At 49.9% G+C, this 18560-nt stretch overlaps 1 protein-coding gene across 2 annotated transcripts in view; it reads right to left on the bottom strand.

Annotated features, from left to right (window-relative positions):
- The window catches only part of NDEL1 (nudE neurodevelopment protein 1 like 1), a 418831-nt gene that overhangs the window by 242472 nt on the left and 157799 nt on the right, over positions 1–18560 (bottom strand). The window lies entirely within an intron of this gene.

The raw sequence follows: 18560 nt of genomic DNA on the forward strand, positions 1-18560 counted from the left end.
GACGAAAAGCGTCTCCGAGCGAGTGCCGCCTTGGAAATTCCAATGCACAGAAATGAAGACATTGGGCGTTCTCTTCGGTGGCAAATAGATCTAACCAAGGCTCTCCCCACTGCTGAAAGAGGCCTGGACCTACGTCAGAGTTCAGACGCCATTCGTGATCCATCATTAACCGGTGGCGGAGTTCGTCCGCCCTGGCGTTCAGGGAACATGCCAGGTGTTGAACAACCAGGGTGACGCCCTGGTGTTCCAGCCATTGCCAGAAGCGCAGAGCCTCCTGACAAAGGGTGCACGACCCCACCCCGCCCTGTTTGTTGCAGTACCATATGGTGGATGGTGGGGGTGTTGTTGTCCGTGAAGAACAATAGTTACTTACCTGTAATCTGTGGTTCTCCAGTATTGGTGTCTTTCATAGATTCACATGGCTGAATCATTCCCCGTCGTCGGAGTGGGAGTCCCACGGTATATAAAAAAGCAATAATATGCCTGTAATAACCAAAAAACCTTGGTAATAACCAACCAGGAAGTAAAGTAGCCCTCAGCTAAAGGAGCAAAAGCTCCCACACTTATGACTATCCTAGTCATTATGTATAGACCAAAATGGAGCCAATCAGGCGACAGCACACACCAGAATGTTCTCCCCAGAGGCTCAGGCTCTCAGATTTTCTACCGCACGTCGTGTGAAGGGAGTCTCCCTGAGCTCTGCTCAGTTTCTTCTTACTTTGGTTGGTTTTTTAACCTTCAAAAGGATGTCTACTTCTAAATCCCTTTTAAGGGCTTGTAATTCCTGTGGAAAGCTAAGGCTGTTCAAGGAGGATCCTCACAAAAAATGCATATACTGTCTGTATCCGGATCATGAGATCTGCAGAACCTTCCCTCAAAATACCCTCAGGGACAGAGAGGGTCATCTTCTCCTGTGGCTTCAGAGGATAAAGGACAAGGATAACCCTGTTTCAGAGGTAGGGAGCATTGCCTCGGGGTCTTCTGTCTCCTCAAGGAAGAGAAAGACTGAGGTTGAGGTGGCTTCTCCTAGGGCGAAAAGTGTTGAAGAAGGCCCAATCCTCTCAGGATTCTGGTTGGCCTACTACTTCCAAGGAGGTGTCTCCACCTGTGAAATCTGCGCCCTCAGGGAAAACTGGAAAATCTACAGTTTCCAAAGCACCTACTCAAAATATTTCACCTCAGTTTACACCTCTGGCCATGGCAGAGTCAAAGACAGCCTCATTGTCGCCATCTCTTCATGTGGCCACTTCTTCCACTTCTACAGTGACTTTCTCCTCACCAAATCAGCTATGGTCATGTCTTCAGCCTCCTCACCGTCGACGTTGGTTCAGGTACAAATTAGACCCATCCCGTCGACGAAGATAGTTCCATCGATCGCCGACGCTCCACAGTCGACGGGAATCCTGAAGGTACTGTCGACTAGCTCTTCTTCGTCGATTTTAGGCGTCTACTAATATATTGCCGTCAACGAAGAGGGCCTTACCGTCGACGACGTCCCCGTCGACGAAGTTACCGTCGACGACACCCTCGTCGACGAAGTTACCGTTGGTGAAGAAAATGATCCCGTCGACGACCTCGTCGACGAAGCAGACCATTCCGTCGACGAAGAAGAAAACAACCTCGTCGACGAGTTCATAGTCGATGAAGCAGCTACCGTCGACGGATTTGACAACGCAGAGGAAATCAGGCTTGTCTCAGCACCGGTGGCTCCATCGACGCCTCCACTGTCAACCTGTACGGCAATGCAAGTGTGGTCAGCTAAAACATCCACAATACCTTTGCCATCACCAGCTACCACTGCTTCGCTCCTACAGAAGCGTGGTTCATCCTCCACAACTTTGTCTCCATTAAAACTGCCAGATAAATTATTGGATTCTGAGAAAGAAGAATCCTATGAGGACGACACTTTCCTGGGGCCAGGAGCCCTTTAGACTTGCTCATAAAGATTCAAGATTTTGGATCAGGAGGAGGAGGAAAATTTCCAGGAGCACTCTAGTCGGGAGACTGTATGCACCTAGCATGCAAATGCCTATGGATTTTTTTCAGAGTCTACTTTGTCCCAACCTGAAGCAAATTGGAGGAAGAATATCCCGATATTACTCAAATTGGTCCAAGATTACCACAGACAGATGGTTTCTGGACGTGGTTTCCAGAGGTCACATTCTCGAATTCGTCAAAGCCCCTCCAAATTCTCCCCCAAAAGGACCACCTCCAGCACATCTCAAAGAGCTGTTTTCCCAAATACACTCAATGATTCGGAAAGGAACAATAGAAAAGGTACCTGAACATCAGAAGGGAACAGGATTTTACTCAAGATTTTTCCTGATCCGCAAAAAGTCGGGGCAATGGCGCCCCATCCTCGACCTGCATACCCTCAACAAGTACCTAAAGAAATTATCATTCAGAATGTTGATGCTTCAAGAAATCCTCCAGTTTCTCTCAGTAGGGGATCACATGGCAACATTTGACCTTCTGGACGCATACTTCCATGTGCCCATTTTTCCCAGACACCGGAAGTTCTTACAGTTCAGAGTGGCTGGCAGGGACTTCCAGTTCAAAGTACTCCCCTTTGGACTATGTTCGGCCCCCAGAGTTTTCACAAAAATGTTAGCCCCGGTGGCCGCACACCTGAGATTAGAGGGAGTTCAAATGTATCCATATGTGGACGACTGCTCTTACTGATGTCTATCACTATTCCAGAGCTTGGGTTTTTCGGTGAATTTCAAAAAGTCTCACCTGACTCCCATCACAGAGGAAGCCGTTCTTGGGAGCCACGCTAGACACAAGACTCGCCCAAGTGTTCATATCAAAAGAAAGACAGGTGAAGATTCGCAGGATGGCCTCAACACTACTAACAAGAAAGTGCGTTTCTGTTCGCAAGTTCAAGTCTTTCCTCTGGATGATCTCATCCTGTATTCCTCTCACCCCCAACGGTCGCCTGCGAATGAGACCCTTACAGGAGGAACTCAGTCGTCAGTGGGTGCAAATAACAGGCTCATTCGAGGACGTCATCAACATAACTCCTCGGATGAGAAACTCCATCTAGTGGTGGGGGCAAGATGGCAACCTGCAGGTGGGATGTACATTCCAGACAGAAGGACACAGATTCATCGTGGCCACGGATGCTTCTCAGGAGGGCTGGGGCGCCCATCTCCAAGGGATGACAGTCAGTGGCAAATGGAACATGCAACAGAAAAAATGGCAGATAAATCTGCTGGAATTAAGAGCCATTTTTCTCGCCATGAAATCCTTTCAGGCGATCTTGGAGGGCTCTATGGTGTTGCCCTGATGCTGTGCCCACTGAAACTTCAGGTCCCACTGCAGAGCCTGCATCCGCCACCGGGTTGTGATGCACCAGAAGGATGCAGGAGGCCATCAGCCCCAGGAGCAGCAGCGTCAACCTGACTGAGACTCAGGATAAAGGCAGAAAGATCGGAATCAGAGCCTGAATATCCCGAACCCGCTGTTCGGGAGGATAAATCCGAAACTGCGCAGAGTCCAGAACCGCTCCGATGAAAAGGAGCTTCTGAGAGGGCACAGGTGTGACTTCGGCACGTTGATGGAGAACGCCAGCGAGTGCAGGAGGTCGGCCGTAGTCCGGAGGTGGGAGGCGACTGCCTGGGGTGAGCCCGCCTCCAACAACCAATAGTCTTGATAGGGGAAGACTGAAACCCCTAATCTGCACAGATGAGCTGCGACCACCGCCATCACTTTTGTGAACACCCGTGGGGCGCTGGTAAGCGCCGAAGGGGAGCACGGTAAACTGAAAGTGCTCATGGCCTACCGTGAATCACAGGTAACGCCGATGGCCCGACAGGACGGGGTTGTGGAAATACGCGACCTGCAAGTCCAACGCTACTATCCAGTCTTCTGGGTCCAGGGCAGCTAGGACCTGAGCCTAAGTCAGCATCTTTAACTTCTCATTCCGGAGGAAGCAGTTGATGCTCCGTAGGTCCAAGATAGGGCGTAGGCCTCCTTTGCCCTTCTTGGGCACCAGAAAGTAGTGGGAATAGCAACCACATCCTATTTCTGGCCCAGGAACGCGCTCGACTGCCCCCTTGGCCAAGATGGCCATAACTTCTTCCTGCAGAGTTGCAAGTGATCCCCAGACATGCGGTGGTACTGCAGTGGTATGGCTGGAGGGGTCGTCTCGAAGGGGAGGGAGTAGCCACTTCGGACGATTTGCAACACCCACCTGTCCGATGTGATGGTGCGCCAGTGGAGGAGGTTATGGCGAACCCTGCCCCCAATGGCGTCTAATGGGCCTGAAAACTCGGACTAGGAGGATTTTGAGGCAGATGCTGCGGGGGCGGGTGTGGACTGACCTTGCCGGTGTCCCCAGGCACCGCCAAGGCGGTTACCACGTCCGCGCAGGGGTGGGTTCTGTGGCCTGTGGCTAGCTGTACGTGTGGGGGCGCCCCTTCCTTGGCCACAAAAAGGAGCGAAAGGCGGACATTTGCTGGCCTTGGCCGAGGCCCAAGGACTTGGCCGTAGCCCTGGAGTCCTTGAAACGCTCCAGCGCAATGTCCGCCTTGTCACCAAAGAGGAGACGACCATCAAAGGGCATCCCCCGAAAAGTTGGCGGACCTCAGCCAGGCGTGGCTGCAAACCGCCACTGTCGTCGCAATCGCCCTACCCAGCGAGTCCTTGGTATCAAGACCACACCGTATTGAAAAGCGCGCTGCATCCAGTCCCTCTGCTAGGGCTTGGTTAAGCTTTGCCTGGACCTCCACTGGGCATAGCGGCAGCACTTCCGCAATCGTATGCCACAGAGAGTGGGTGTAACGGCCCAAAAGGCAGGCGATGTTGACAGACAGCAGCCCCAAACTCAGTGAGAACAGTTTCTTCCCAAACTGATCATACCTTCTGGATTCCCGATCCGGAGGAGCTGTCGGGAATACAGTCTGGGAGGTAGAGGCCTGGATCACCAGTCTCTCATGGGCGAGGTGAACGGACAGGAAACTGGGGTCGCCCGGGGCCGGGCGGTGGCGTCGGGCCACGTTCCGATCTTCGTGAAGGCCCGTAGAGGGCTTGGACCAGGTGCCCACCAGAACGTCAGTGAGGGCTTCGTTAAACAGCAGGAGAGTTGGCCTGCGGTTTGAGCACCTCAGTGAGGGGGTTAGTACTCACGGCCGCAACCAAAAGCTCAAGAGCGGCCCTAGTCAACACCACGCTGTAAGCAGCCCCCTCCTCTATAGCCATGGTAGGAGGGGAGACAAATCCAGTGTCGGGAGAAGAGGCCAGACCACTGGCCTCCCCCAGCTAGTCTGCCCAGTCCTGGATCAACTGGCACTGTAGTGCCAGAGGGTCCTCAGACCCCTCCCAGTCCCCCTCGTCATCCATCTCCTAATAGTCCGGAATAAATGATGGAGCCGGGTAGTCGGTGAAGGGTTTACCGATTGGCATCGAAGACGGCTCCAGTCTGACGCCGGATCCGGACCTGGGACGACGACGTCGGGGGACTGAGTCGGGGGCGACACCCTTGGTGACGGACCAAGCTGAGGGGTCATAAGGTCGACTGGCGACGTCACGGATCCAGGCCTGGATCCTGAGAAGCCCTACGGCATCGGGACTTCAGTCGTCGACGGTGCGGGGGCCGTGGTACCGGTCGGCACAGTGCCGGAGCCGCCTGCCCGCTTGGGCTCCCAGATGCACCCACGGGCCCGAAGGCACCTCGGCGGGTTCAGACGGAGGGAAGCGCGACCTCATGGTCCTGAGGAATGCACTGATCTCCTCCGGTGTCGTGTGCAGCCCAGGGACCGGGTGGTATGGAGCTGTACGCGGCGCTTGCAGCTCCAACGGAGCCGCGTGGGATGTGTTGCCCGATCCCCCGGCCGCATCGATGTCGCTTCTTCGACTTTTGTGCCTCAACTTACCGGAGGACTTAGAGCCCAACGAGCGGTGGTGACTGTGGCCCGGCGACCGGTCCCTCAACCTACTCCTGGACCGGGACTGCCGAAGCTCGAGACCCTAACGGGACCGCTCCCACCTAGCCTTCGAGGTCAAGGCCCGGCAGTCGGGACACGACTTGTCATCGTGGTCGGCCCCGGGACAGTAAAGGCATTGACAGTGGGGGTCGGTCACCGACATCAAGCGGTGACAATCGACACAGAGTTTGAACCCGGCATTCCTACCGGCACCGAGTGTCGAGGAATCGACTTGAGAAGGATCCAAAAGAGATCAAAAAGTTAGTTAAAAATTGACTAGGAGTACTGCTCTTCCAGGAAGTGCGCTTGCTGGCACGGAAAAAAGAACTGACGTCAGGACACGAGGACGGCGTCTAAGTAATCCAACAATGTCATCCCGGCGATCACAACGCCGATGACTGACGCAGAGCCGCAGACGGCGCCTACCGACACGCAGGGGTACTGCTGCGCAAAACTTTCCGGATCCAGTCTGATGTCTGGGGATATTCTAAGGTAAGGAATCTGACACTAACCGGTTTCATTCAGATCCTAGCCCTACAACATTAGTCCGCTAAGCGAGGAGGCGTGGGTGGGTGGGGCTGTAAAGAATCTGCAACTAGATAGAGTCTCTACCAGATAATACATTATCGAAGGTAAGTAACTTGTTCATCTGATAGAGACTTCTAGCTACAGATCCCTTACCGTTGAATCAGATACACAAGCCATACCATCCTGGTGGTGGGTTGCGGACTCACATCCTAAACTAAGAAGTCTTGCAGGACTGAACAGGCAAAATGTCTGTCCCTGTGCACTTGCCTATCAAGGCCGTAATGTTTTGCGAACATGTGTAAAGATGCCCACGTCGCTGCCTGACAGTTGTCTTGGAGTGGGACACCCCGAGCCAAGGATGTAGTTACAGCCTTCCCCCTGGTGGAATGGGCTCTTAATCCTTCAGGGGGCTGCTTCTTTGCCAAGGCATAACAGTTCTTGATGCAGAGAACAACCCAGCGAGACGTGGTCCTTTACTGCACCGCCTTTCTTTGCTCCCATGTACCCCACAAAGTTTGTGAAAGACTACGCTCTTTTTGCGTCCAGTCGGTGTAGACTCCCCTCTTCCTTAGAGGGATGTGGGGGAGGAAAGAAGGTGGGCAAAGTGATGGACAGACCCAGATGGAATGGGGTCACAACCTTTGGCAAAAAGGATACCCTGGTGCAAAGCACCACCTTGTCCGGGACGGACATAAGATAAGGAGACTAACAAGATAACGCCTGCAACTCACTCACCCTCCAGGCTGATGTAATCACCACTAAGAAGGCTGTTTTGATCGTCAACAGCCTCAGGGGGAGAAAAGATGTTGGGGAAGTCACACGAAGGCAAAGGTGCTCACTGGCTGATGTGCTCCGAAACAAGCTGTCTGGAGGGTGTACCCTTAAATGCCCCTGGCATTCAGGGACACACGGTCCTTCATCCTGGGGCACACTTCCCTTTCGGGCCGGTCCTGTTTACACCTTTGCCTGCCCGAGACTGTACCAGGTTGGTTAGGATAAATATGTTAAGACTTTTGTTCGGGGGATCACGTGCTCAATGTGACTTCCCCCATCATCTTTTCTCTCACACATGCGATGGACAACATTTGAGATTTTCAGCACATTCCCTCTCTTTGGTTTAAACATCAGGCATTATGTTTACACATGAAACATTCCACACCTCTGGGTTAACTACATTACAACAGGGCTCCACAAGATGGGGGCAGGGGGGGTGGGGGATCTACGCCCGCTTCCAAGGGGCCCATAGTATCTCTACCTCCACCTACACAGTGCGATGTTTCCCATATCTTCTGTGAAAATGCCTGGGATATCGCCTATAGCCCCCATTATAGATTTAGATTTCTCCCAGCACTCAGTAACCATGGGTGCATACTGGCTAACAACATAAGTCTGTTCAGATCTTCTTTCTGTTACTGGATATTTGGTCTGGTACTTGCTAATAGGCAGTATTACCATTTTTATGCCCCCACCTCCACTAATTAGGTTGGATGTGCGTGTGTACCTAGGGCCATGTGCCAGGGACAGATGATATAGGATAGCGGACATTTGCAGGTGAGTGTTACACACTAAGTAATTGCTCGACTACGCACTTATTCTGCTGTATGGCATTTGCGGTACTCACTTAAAGTGCGTTGAGTTGTCTCTAGATATGTGAGAATGTGGTTGAAACATGCTGTACCTCACTTTCTAATGGCGTGATATGTTGTTTTTTTATCACTACAGGTACAGCGGTGAATCTGCTGAAAAGCCGGGATCACTGGTTTTGTATTCCAATGCGCCGCCTTTACTAGTGCACTTTTATTTCATTTGCTTTTGTTCTCACACAACTTGCATTAGCTATTACAAAACAGATCCTTAAGAAGGCCACACCACTTTTATAGGTCAAAACGGCTGAAACATGTTGATCACTTTTCAGTGTGGCAGTCTCTAATTACGGCAGCCACACCACTCTATTTTAGCTTTTAATCCTGGCACCAGGAAGCATCAATAAACTATGGTAGGCTTACCTTGTAGCTAGTTTTTAATCCCTCACAAGGTTTAGTCAGCCCTGCACTACCTCACTCACTCATTTGCTCACATTGGGTCTTAGCAATACCCCTCGTCTTCATTAAAACATACCTGAGCGCTGGAGGAGTTACGCTACGATCTAAGATGGCCGCATAAGCTCCCGGCTCCGCCGACCTCCACCGGCAGCTCGTATATCCTGCCTCTCATCCTTCAAGCACGCCGGACTCCCACACGGATGAAGTGCTCCTGACTCCTGCGGTGCAAACCCGGACCCTCCAACTTACCGGGTGACAAAGTTACATCGAATTTACTTTTCGGCCTATTCCAGAGCTTCCGCCGGGACCTCGATTTCTGGCCCATCCGGGTTGAAAGTGATCAACACCGTCTGTGAGACCAGGGTTGCTTCCGGTCTCCCGACCTCGGTCCAATCCTTCTAATTCCAGTTGGCAACTGAGTAACCGGCTTAATCCAAGGACACGGCACAGTGACGCATGTGATATCTGTGACCACGGTCGGGGGTCCTATGCCCGGTGACCCTCTGGGGAGCCCGGGTTGTCGGGCTGGCCCCCGCGAGTGGCGAAATACCGATCCTGCCTGTTGTGTGAGCGCTCGCTGTTGTCATACGCCCCATGTGTGCCTGGCTCCTGGACGGTGTTTCAGGGGTCCAAATCCTGCCTCGTCTCATGCCGGAGATGGGAGATACTGATGGCACACCGTCGCTGAGGTCCGTAATGGCCGCCATTGGGGCGCTCCGCTCTCACTTTGCCGTCCTGTGCCAACGGATGTCTGTAAAGCTGGATAACGCACACTTGGAACCAGAAGTGGATAATCCGACAAGTTGTCAGCATGCCTTGGACCCCGTGGATTAATCCCCGCACCATTTAGAGACCCCTGGACGGAAGCCTGTTTTAGCCTATTTTGATGACTCTGGCCTTATGGAGGGTGCTCCTGTGATCGTCGTTGGCTTTCCCTGCTTCATTCCTGTTCGACGGAACATAGTTTCTAAAGGTTTCTACCGCCAAAGACAGTTCTTCAGTGACTTTCGGAGAGGTTCGTCTTCTTTCTTCATCCTCTATTGTCGAATTTTCGGATGCCGCCATTTTGTTTCCTCTCCTCGATCCGTCGCCATTGTTTTGAACTGTCTTGGACGCTTCGCTATCTTCGTGATTGCTGTGGCTTGGACGACATGGGCTTTCGGGAAGAACCGAACTGGTCAGGGTTGACTTTGACATTCGGGGTTAGCTTTTCTATGTGCTTTATGCCGGATATGCACCGGGTATACTATTGGGAGACGGGAGGTTTTTGTTGGAGTTCTCCCCATGTATGTGTTCAGTACTTGCTTTAACAGTCGACATTGAATTTAGGGAGACTGCTGCTGGTGGGGGGTAATGAGGACCGGGAGTGTGTCTATTGCTCTCCTCCTCCGCTTTCTTTCCTTTCTTTAGGGCAGTTCTGGGGCGACAGGCACGCTGTTAGTGGGGTTGGCCGTAGCCATTACAGGGGTGCAGGGTGGTGGGTGTTGGGGGGGGGGGGGGGGGTTTATTATTTTAGTTTGTTTTGTTCTATGGTCTCTTCTCATCTTTCTCTTAGGTGGGGCTTCCCTTCCTCTTCAGTAGATTGGCTGTCTCTCTCTATCTTATTTCTTTCTCTATCTGGCGTTTATTCTAGCCTATTACTCACTGTCTCTGGAGGGTGGGTTTTCTGAGTGATGCTCTAGCTGAATCGCTCGCCATTGTACTGATTTTTGCTCCTTGTTTGCCTTGGCGGGCGTAGTATGTTTAAGGCTGTAATGTCCATCACCTGGTTCTGATTGCAATGCGGGGTACGTCCCCCCCCCCCCCCCCCATCTCTTCTTAATCCTATTCTATGGTGTGACGCCATCGATAGTGCAGCCGCTACTGCTTCTACATAACCTAAAAATGAAACCTTTCATATCCTTCGCTTACTGGCACATACAATCATATGCTATGCTTGTCTCGTTGATATAATGCGGTCGGATACATTTGCATGCCACCTGAATATATATCCTGAATTTGCGGCCGGCCCCTGTGGTTGTAGGCCGGTGCTTGTAATGCTTCGATAATTCAATAAAGGTTTTTTTTAAAAAAAACATACCTGAGCTCCTCCCTCGCAGCGAGGGGGTTGTAGCCCGCATCACAACTAGGTTTGTGACGCGAGGAGGTATCCCCATGATGAAGCATTACTCCTCTGGTGCGTGAGGGGAAACTGTCCTTAAGAAAAACCCTTCCCCCTTTACAGCACTGTTTTTTTTATTTTCTTTCATTCGGATAACCAGTAGTCAATCTGTGGGACCGAGGGCTATCTGTGTTACTTCTTGTCTAGATTGGGGAGAGTGCCCTCGTTCGTCCAGAAAAACTCCTCTAACCCCCCTTTGCGTGCTGTACCTTTTCTATAGCTCTAATGGCCAAGAGAGCTATAACTTCCTCCTGCAGCAACTTTAAATGGACCTCCATCAGCTGTTCCTGATTTGGTAGAATAGGAGGAGGAAAAGAAAGAAAAGGTAGGGACTAGCCCCCTGGACTATCTGCAAGACCCACTTGTCCGATTTTATGGCTCACCAGTGGAGGAGAATAGGAATTCCCCCACCAACTGGAGTAGTGTGGTCCTGCAGACTCAGCCTAGGATTACTTGGAGGCTAAGGTTGCAGGGGGCAGTGTGGTCGGCGATTTGTGGCCTCCATTCAGAGATCAAAACGCACAGCTTGGGCAGTCTGTGCGGGACGGTGGCTGGGATATGGATGACGCGGCTGGAAACCTTTTCCGTTGCCACGAAAGGGGCAAAAGGAAGACTGGCCATGGGGCGTGGAAGAGAGGCCCAAAGATCTGGCCGAAGCTCGATTGTCCTTGAACCTGACCAGGTCTGAGACTCATTCAGAAAAATGCTTAATACCTACCATTTTTAAGAGTGCCGTTTCTTTTGGCCCAGGCGAAATCAGAGACATGCCAGGAGGAACCTGTGTAAAAGTTGGCCTGATATGCAGTGCTCACTATTCTAGTGATCACTATGTATCAGTCCAAACGACCCTTATTGATGATTGGTTGTAAGTCAACCTTATAGGCCAGCTATCCTAGTAGCATGGACAAGAGCAGTCTTTAGGCTAAACTCTAGAGGGCGTGTTAAGCCAGCTGTTATACCATCACATATACCCCTTGAACACCAAGTGAAAGGACACCACACAAGTTGTTATGAAAATAAAAGGATATTTATATATAACACAACAACCCTGGACTCTTTATGAGGACAGGGTGCTAAGCATAATACAAAGCTCTTAAAGAAATACTGAAAGTCGCACAATTTACACAAATGCCCGAGGGGCATGAAAAACCATATACTATGGAAGTGGAATGCGAATCACTAGCAAGTAAGTAACAGTTCTCAGAGACTTTAGAATCGCTAGGCCTACAATGCTGAACCCTTAGATTAGAATCAGGAGGCCTAGGGGCGCCAGGTGCAGAGTGGAAACTCTCACGCGCAATGCGGGCCAAAGTCTATGGATGCTAGCAAATGCAAAGTTAGTGTTCTCGGGCGAACCCGACTAGGTAGGTCAAAAACGAAAGTGGATCTAGACACTTAGAGAGTGGATCTACGCTGGAGCACCGTTGTACTCTGTTTACCTAGCCCAGGGGCTGCGGCTGCATAGGGTTCAAGTGTCGTCGGGAATCCTCGTTGACGAACCAGGAGCCTGAAGTGGAAGTTGCTGGCAGGCGACCAGTGAAGATGTTCCGGGCTGATCCAAGGACTGGATCAGTAAGAAGAATACCAGTAAGCAGAGGGGACCGAGTTCTGAATCACTAGCCAGTGATTAGGTGGGCACCAGGATGGCACCGGACAAGGTCACCTCGACCAGGTGAGTGGGCGACGGTGGGCTCTGCAGTCTCTCGGACCAGGAGGCGTTGTCGGCAACCAGGATGGAGGTGCGAGCTGTCCCACGAAGGTATCTGCTGTCGGCGATGTTGGACCCAGGATTGGGGCAACAATTCTTGGCAAATGCAAGCCCACGCGGTGGACTCAAAATGGCGTCTGGAGTGGACCAGGAGGGTCCAGGGTGCTCCTCTGTTGGAGGGGAGCGAGGGCTAGTCTAGAGAAGCTAGACCAGCGATGAAACAAAACGTAGGACGTCGTCTGGAGGGTCACTAGCCAACGGGCAAGTGACCGGACAACGTGGCAAGCGACACAGAAGCAAAAGGGCCCCACGCAGATCTAGTGGATGCTGGGGGGCTGGTCTTTGGTGCTCGTGCTGCTTGGGGTTGGGGCTTCTCTTACCCCAGTGCACCCACTCGAGGGTCCCTCGGCGGTCGTGCTGGATCAGTGTCGTGCTGGTTCTGATGGTCACCGGTTCCTCTGGTCTCGTCGCACCCACGGTTCTCAGCTGGGCTGTAGAGGCAGGTAGAGGTCAGAGAGGGCAGGGAGCCCGGGTCTCGTCGTGCTGGTCGGTCTGGTTCTGGAGGAAGGACGTACAGCAAACCGCAAGATACTTAGTTGGTGCCTGCTGCTGCAGGGTGACTACTCCTTAGTCACAAGGGAGAAATCTTGAGAAGAAGTCTTGAGTTCCTTTCATAGAAAGTAGTTTCAGGATTCAAAGATGATCTAATTTGGAAGGGTCCCCGCTCCTACCTTTATTCTAAAGAAAGGGGCTGGCACGCGACTAGGTCCTGCCCATGGGTGGGACCAGGAAGGGAGGTGGTTACACCCCTCTCCCCTGTCCGGACTTTCTCCAGCTCAGGGGCTGGTGTGCCCCTGGAACTGGTTCAAGCCGGCAGATGCATAGTGAGCACCGGGGTGCCACTTGCAGTCAGCTTCCTATTCAGCCCTGCCTACCTAGGATACACAAAACCCTGTCTGGGATGGTGCTAGCACCGCCCCTGACAGGAAACCATTTGTCCAAGCTCTCCTCGCTGGAAGGACTCCCAGCAGCAGGAGGTCAGACTTGTGTCTGTGGTGGCAGCATCCATTTTGTGATGCTGAGGCTCGCGTTAACTTTAACCGGGGTTCACAGTTACATACATGTCGTGTCCCTCTAGAAGGGTGGAATGCTAACCCCGTCGCCAGAATTGGCGAGGGGTTAGTATTCCAATTCGTATGACACCTTACTCGACATGTTTTGATAAAGCGATACCAAAGATAGCAAATAACCGCGAGGATTATAATGCACTTAAGAGTATATGGTAAGCGTTATCATAGAACAGCTATTAGGACTTGGTTCCGCAAGCTGCAGACGGGCTCAGCTCATGCCAGAGCACCATCTCACATAATTCCAAGCACTCTGCCTTCAGGATTGTTAAGGCCTGCCATAGGAGTGACTGATAGGAATACATGTGTCCATTTTAGGGTTAGATATAGGTATACTATATCTAAAGCAAAGGGTGATTACACCACCTTGCCCCAGCTGTCGTGCAGCCAGTTGTGTCACATTAAGATGGCCAGCCAGGGGTGGCATAATACATGCTGCAGCCCCTGGTAGGCCCTGGGTACACCTATGCCCTGGGTACAGGGACTGATAAGGTGGCCCAGTACCAAATGGGTAAATGCACCTAAGGTACACATGTCAATTTAGAGAGAGAACAGCTAGGCTGTGGGTCTGATTAGCAGGCCCACAGCCAGGGAAAGTCGTAAACCAGTGAAGCAAAAAGCAAAAATCTGGGGTGATCATAGGATTGCAGACCCTACTCTCATACAGCCTGTTAAAGCTCCCTGGACACTTAATGGCGGCAGCACTGCTGATGCACACCTGGACGGGGACCAGCACTCTAACCCTCTCACCTACTACAGGCTAGTCTCATCTCCCTCTGAACTCATTGCACTCAGGAACTCCTCAGGGCTTTGTAGCATGCGTCAGTTGGCCCCAGAGGAGCCTATGTTCCGTTGCAGAACTTGTAGATACAAGGCCAGCCCACCGAGGTCTAAAAGGAGGTCACCGTCCGAAACCGTTACTATTTTGCAGACCTCTTTTTGGCTCACTAAATTCAAGCTCTTCAGTATTATCTGTGCCTCTTTGGTTAGACACCATGCCGACATCTTTGATTTCATTCAAAATAACACACCAGATGCGCTGTTTTTCACAGATAATTGGCAGGCCTAGTCATTGGTTGGACAACCCGCTTTAGCACTCTCCCTTGAGCCTAAAGAATTTCAACAGAACTAGTGTTAGAGGAGGCCCCATTGCCTGTGATTTTAAAAACACATGTATATTTGTAGTCTCCAATGTACATATACAGATTGTGAAAGTGCTCTTTTCAAATGATCTTTTCCCCGAAAAGGCAGGTTCTATCAAGGGACATGTCCATCAAATTGGCTTGACATCGCCTGAGAAGCCACTTGAACGAAGCCAGGCTTGGCGTCTCAAGGCAACCGTAGTTGAAAGTGATCTGCCCAGCGAATCCGTTGTATCTAGGTCACACTGTATGGTGAATTTTGCTGTGTCTCTCCCATTTTTGACCGCATGGGAGAGCACAGCCCAGGTCTCCTCCGGGACTTGTTGCGCAACCGTCGCCTAAAGGGAATGGGATAAACAGCCCAATAAGCATGCAGTATTCACCGACCGCAATGCCAGGCTGGAGGAAGAAAACAAAATGAATCCAGCCTCTTGGATTCCCTATCTGGAGGGGCGAAAGGGAATGAGCCTTGGGACACAGAGGCCTGCAACACCAAATTCTATGGCGTGGGGTGTTGGCCGAGACATTTTAGGTCCTCCTATTCACAGGAGCCCCTATGCTAGGTTTTGGACCATGCACCTAGAAGGACATCCATAAGTGCCTCATTGAAGGGCAAAAGGGTTTAGGAAGTGGAAGCCTCAGGTTGAAGCACATTAATCAGGAGATTGGTCCTGGCCTGCACTGAGAGCAGCTCTAGTCCAAGAACCTCAGATGCCCTCTGGCATAGGATAACCCCTCCTCCGTAACCTCTGTTGGCGGAGAGAGCATGCCAGTATCTGGAGAAGCATCGAGTCCACTGGCTTCCCCATACCAGTCGAAATTTCTTCAGAGACTTCCAGGTTTGAAGAGGGGCCCCAGACTCCTTCCATAGCACTCCTGAACCTAGCACATACTCAAAGTGCTCATGCGACAACACAGACCACTGGGTTCGGTCGACATTGGAATCAGCCTCGATGGCCGCCGTTACGGCTCCTTGTCGGCACAGATGAGGATGGGGCTTGCGCCACTGACTAGCATCAGTGCTGTCCCTAACCGCTACTATTTAGCAGACCTGTTTTCGGCTCACTAAATTCAATCTGTTCAGTATTAAGGGTCCCCCTTTGGTTAGACCCCATGCCGACAACTATGATTCATTCCCAATAACGCACCAGATGCTCTGTTTATCACAAATGATAATAACGCAAAGTTATTGTCATTATAAGTTTCTGCTATGTACGCCATTCATTGCTTAAAAGAAGTGAGGCAACACTCTTCTGCCATAGAGGAAGAGCCGCTACTGCCTTGAGGCCATTCTGTACCCTGAAGCAGAGGCTAAGTTTCAGGTTAAACTCATGAGGGAGAATCCTCAGAAGGTTTTGGTCTGGGTGTGGGTTCCACTGGGGGCACTAGAGAAGGATTTTCTCCGTAATTCAATAACATAAACTATGAATTCTACTCACCCTGTATTACCCGTGGGCCCTCTTCTTACTCCATCCGATTATGTGCTTTCAATGCGCTTGATGCCGGAAGTGGTTAATGGCTTGGCAGAACCTCATCTCTGTATTCTAAGTGCGCCCACCGCTGTACCATTATATACCAGATAGTTTTACACATGTAGGTCGGGTAGGCTAAACAGGTTGATTCCTCATGGTAAATAATCCAGAAGTGCACCACAAAAAGGTACTATAATTTTGAGGGGAGCTAGTTACATACTAATATCAAATGTCTGTTAGTCAAATGATAATCCAATCACTCACTGCTATAATACAGATATAAAACTACTGTTTTTTCAAATAGAACAAAAATACAATCTCATATATAATCATCAATATGGATATAATAACTTTTTTCATTAAATGATACCCACATTCTCTACTTGTAGCAAGACAGCAAACACGTGTTTCTTTGTACATGAACAAATCACTACAAGCTGTATGGAGTAAATTGGAAAATTTGGTATATAAATAATGCAAAATAGAAATCAAATTCACTACACAAAACATTATAACTGACACCAGCGTGTTGCATTATTGGGTTTAAATGAACACATCCAATTTCCAACAGAAGTATAATAAAATTCAAATTCAATGGACATAACATTTAATTATTGACTAACATATCTAAGTAATGTAAGATATCTACCTATATTAACAATAATACAAGCACCCACCAACACATGAGACTAAATAATTAGCTCTCGTTATAATTTAAATTACGGTAATCTTACTTGTTTAATAGAAAGATTTTTGGAGAGTTGAGAATATCTATCCTAATTGCAGTTTTCTGGACAGCAAATACTAATTTGAGCCAACCATAGTGGACTACCCATTGAAGGTAACATTTGGTGATTTAATGGATTCACTTTAATATTGAAATAGCAAAACACACAAGATGATGGACGGAATGTTGCACAATGGCAAAACATTCACCACAGTCACAGATCTGGGTTTAATCCATCGTTATTTTGCTCACCAAGCCACACCAGTTCAGACATGACCATATGCAAATCAGTCTTGACCCTGTCCCTCGTGGGAACAGTCCAGCCCGAACTGCCAAGCCAGGTCTTCCCTGGACCGGAATCAAGCATCCTAGGACCGGTTTCTGGCTATCAGCCATCTTCAACCAGGATAGCTGGACTCCAGTGGCTTAGTGAGCACGGAACCCACGACTGGGGGTGAATGTTTTGCCATTGTGCAACATTCCGTCCATCATCTTGTTTGTTTTGCTGTTGACCCTATGTGGGAAGGGTATGCCCAGACGTGGGTCCCTTGCTCACTCCTCCACTGTAGTCAAGCTATCCTGGCTATATAGAGATATCTACATACTTACAGTCATGTATTTGTAAACATCCCAATTAGAGAGTAAGCCACCATCATGCTGACATCCAAAAACAACAAGTACCATGGAACTGAATACTCAGGAATAGAGTTCCAAATCAATTGAAGAGAAAGACAGACAACACCCCCTAACAAATAACCCGGATAGCTCAACATTAAAAACAATGCCAGCCAACTTTGAGCTGTAATTGAGGCTGCAAAGACTAGAATGCTTAAGAAAACCAAAGGAAATGAAAACAAGGATATCACATGGCCTAAAAAGTGCAAGCTGAAGCAAACATCAATAATGGAAATTTCTGAAAATATATCTATTCTGCTTATAGAATATTCAGACAAGTCCGACAGAGCATAAGCTGACTGGGAATTAGAGAAAAATATAAAATATTTAATGAGTAGAGATGTCAGAAAATGAATCGGGCAGTCACATACAAAACATGCATTACACCAAGCTACCACCCCTACCCGACTTCGATAGGTGGTCAGTATCCCCAAAGGGAAAAAACTAAACAACGAAAAGCCAATCTACTGATAAAATACAAGCTAAGTAAGACCTAAATTGGCTAATTAGAGGAGAAATTGTCATAAAGAAGCAAAGAAACCTCTTAACTACAGCAGGTAGAAGGCAGTAATCTGACAGTCCATAGCATACTACGGTATACAGGTAAAAGGAGCCTCTACCAGAAAGCAGCGCAACCCATAATAGAGTGGGAAATAGTCGTAAAATTAGCCCCTAAATGTAGAATATCAAGCCACCTTAAAGATCATAATAAAGAGATTTCCCTGAACTGAGGTATTAAGAGACAAAGCGATCCCCACCCTATCAGCTGACGACAGAACTGCACTAGATCAGGACCCAACAGTGGAAGAAATTGGCGGGCCACCCGGGACCTACAATCTGGTAAGACAGCTGGTCCCAACCAGCTATCAGTAGAACTTTACAGAAGTGTGGCGGACAAGGTCGCACCACACATGATTAATATGTTCCAGATAGCAGGAGGGACAGACGTATACCTGTGTACCAAAGACTAGCCACTATAGTGGTAATACCTAAAAAAAAGGCAAGCCTCCAGATGGCTGTAGCACCTACAGACCAATAACATTACTGAACC

This window comes from Lissotriton vulgaris, chromosome 7 (genome assembly GCF_964263255.1).
Source record: "Lissotriton vulgaris chromosome 7, aLisVul1.2, whole genome shotgun sequence".
Taxonomy (NCBI): Eukaryota; Metazoa; Chordata; class Amphibia; order Caudata; family Salamandridae; genus Lissotriton; species Lissotriton vulgaris.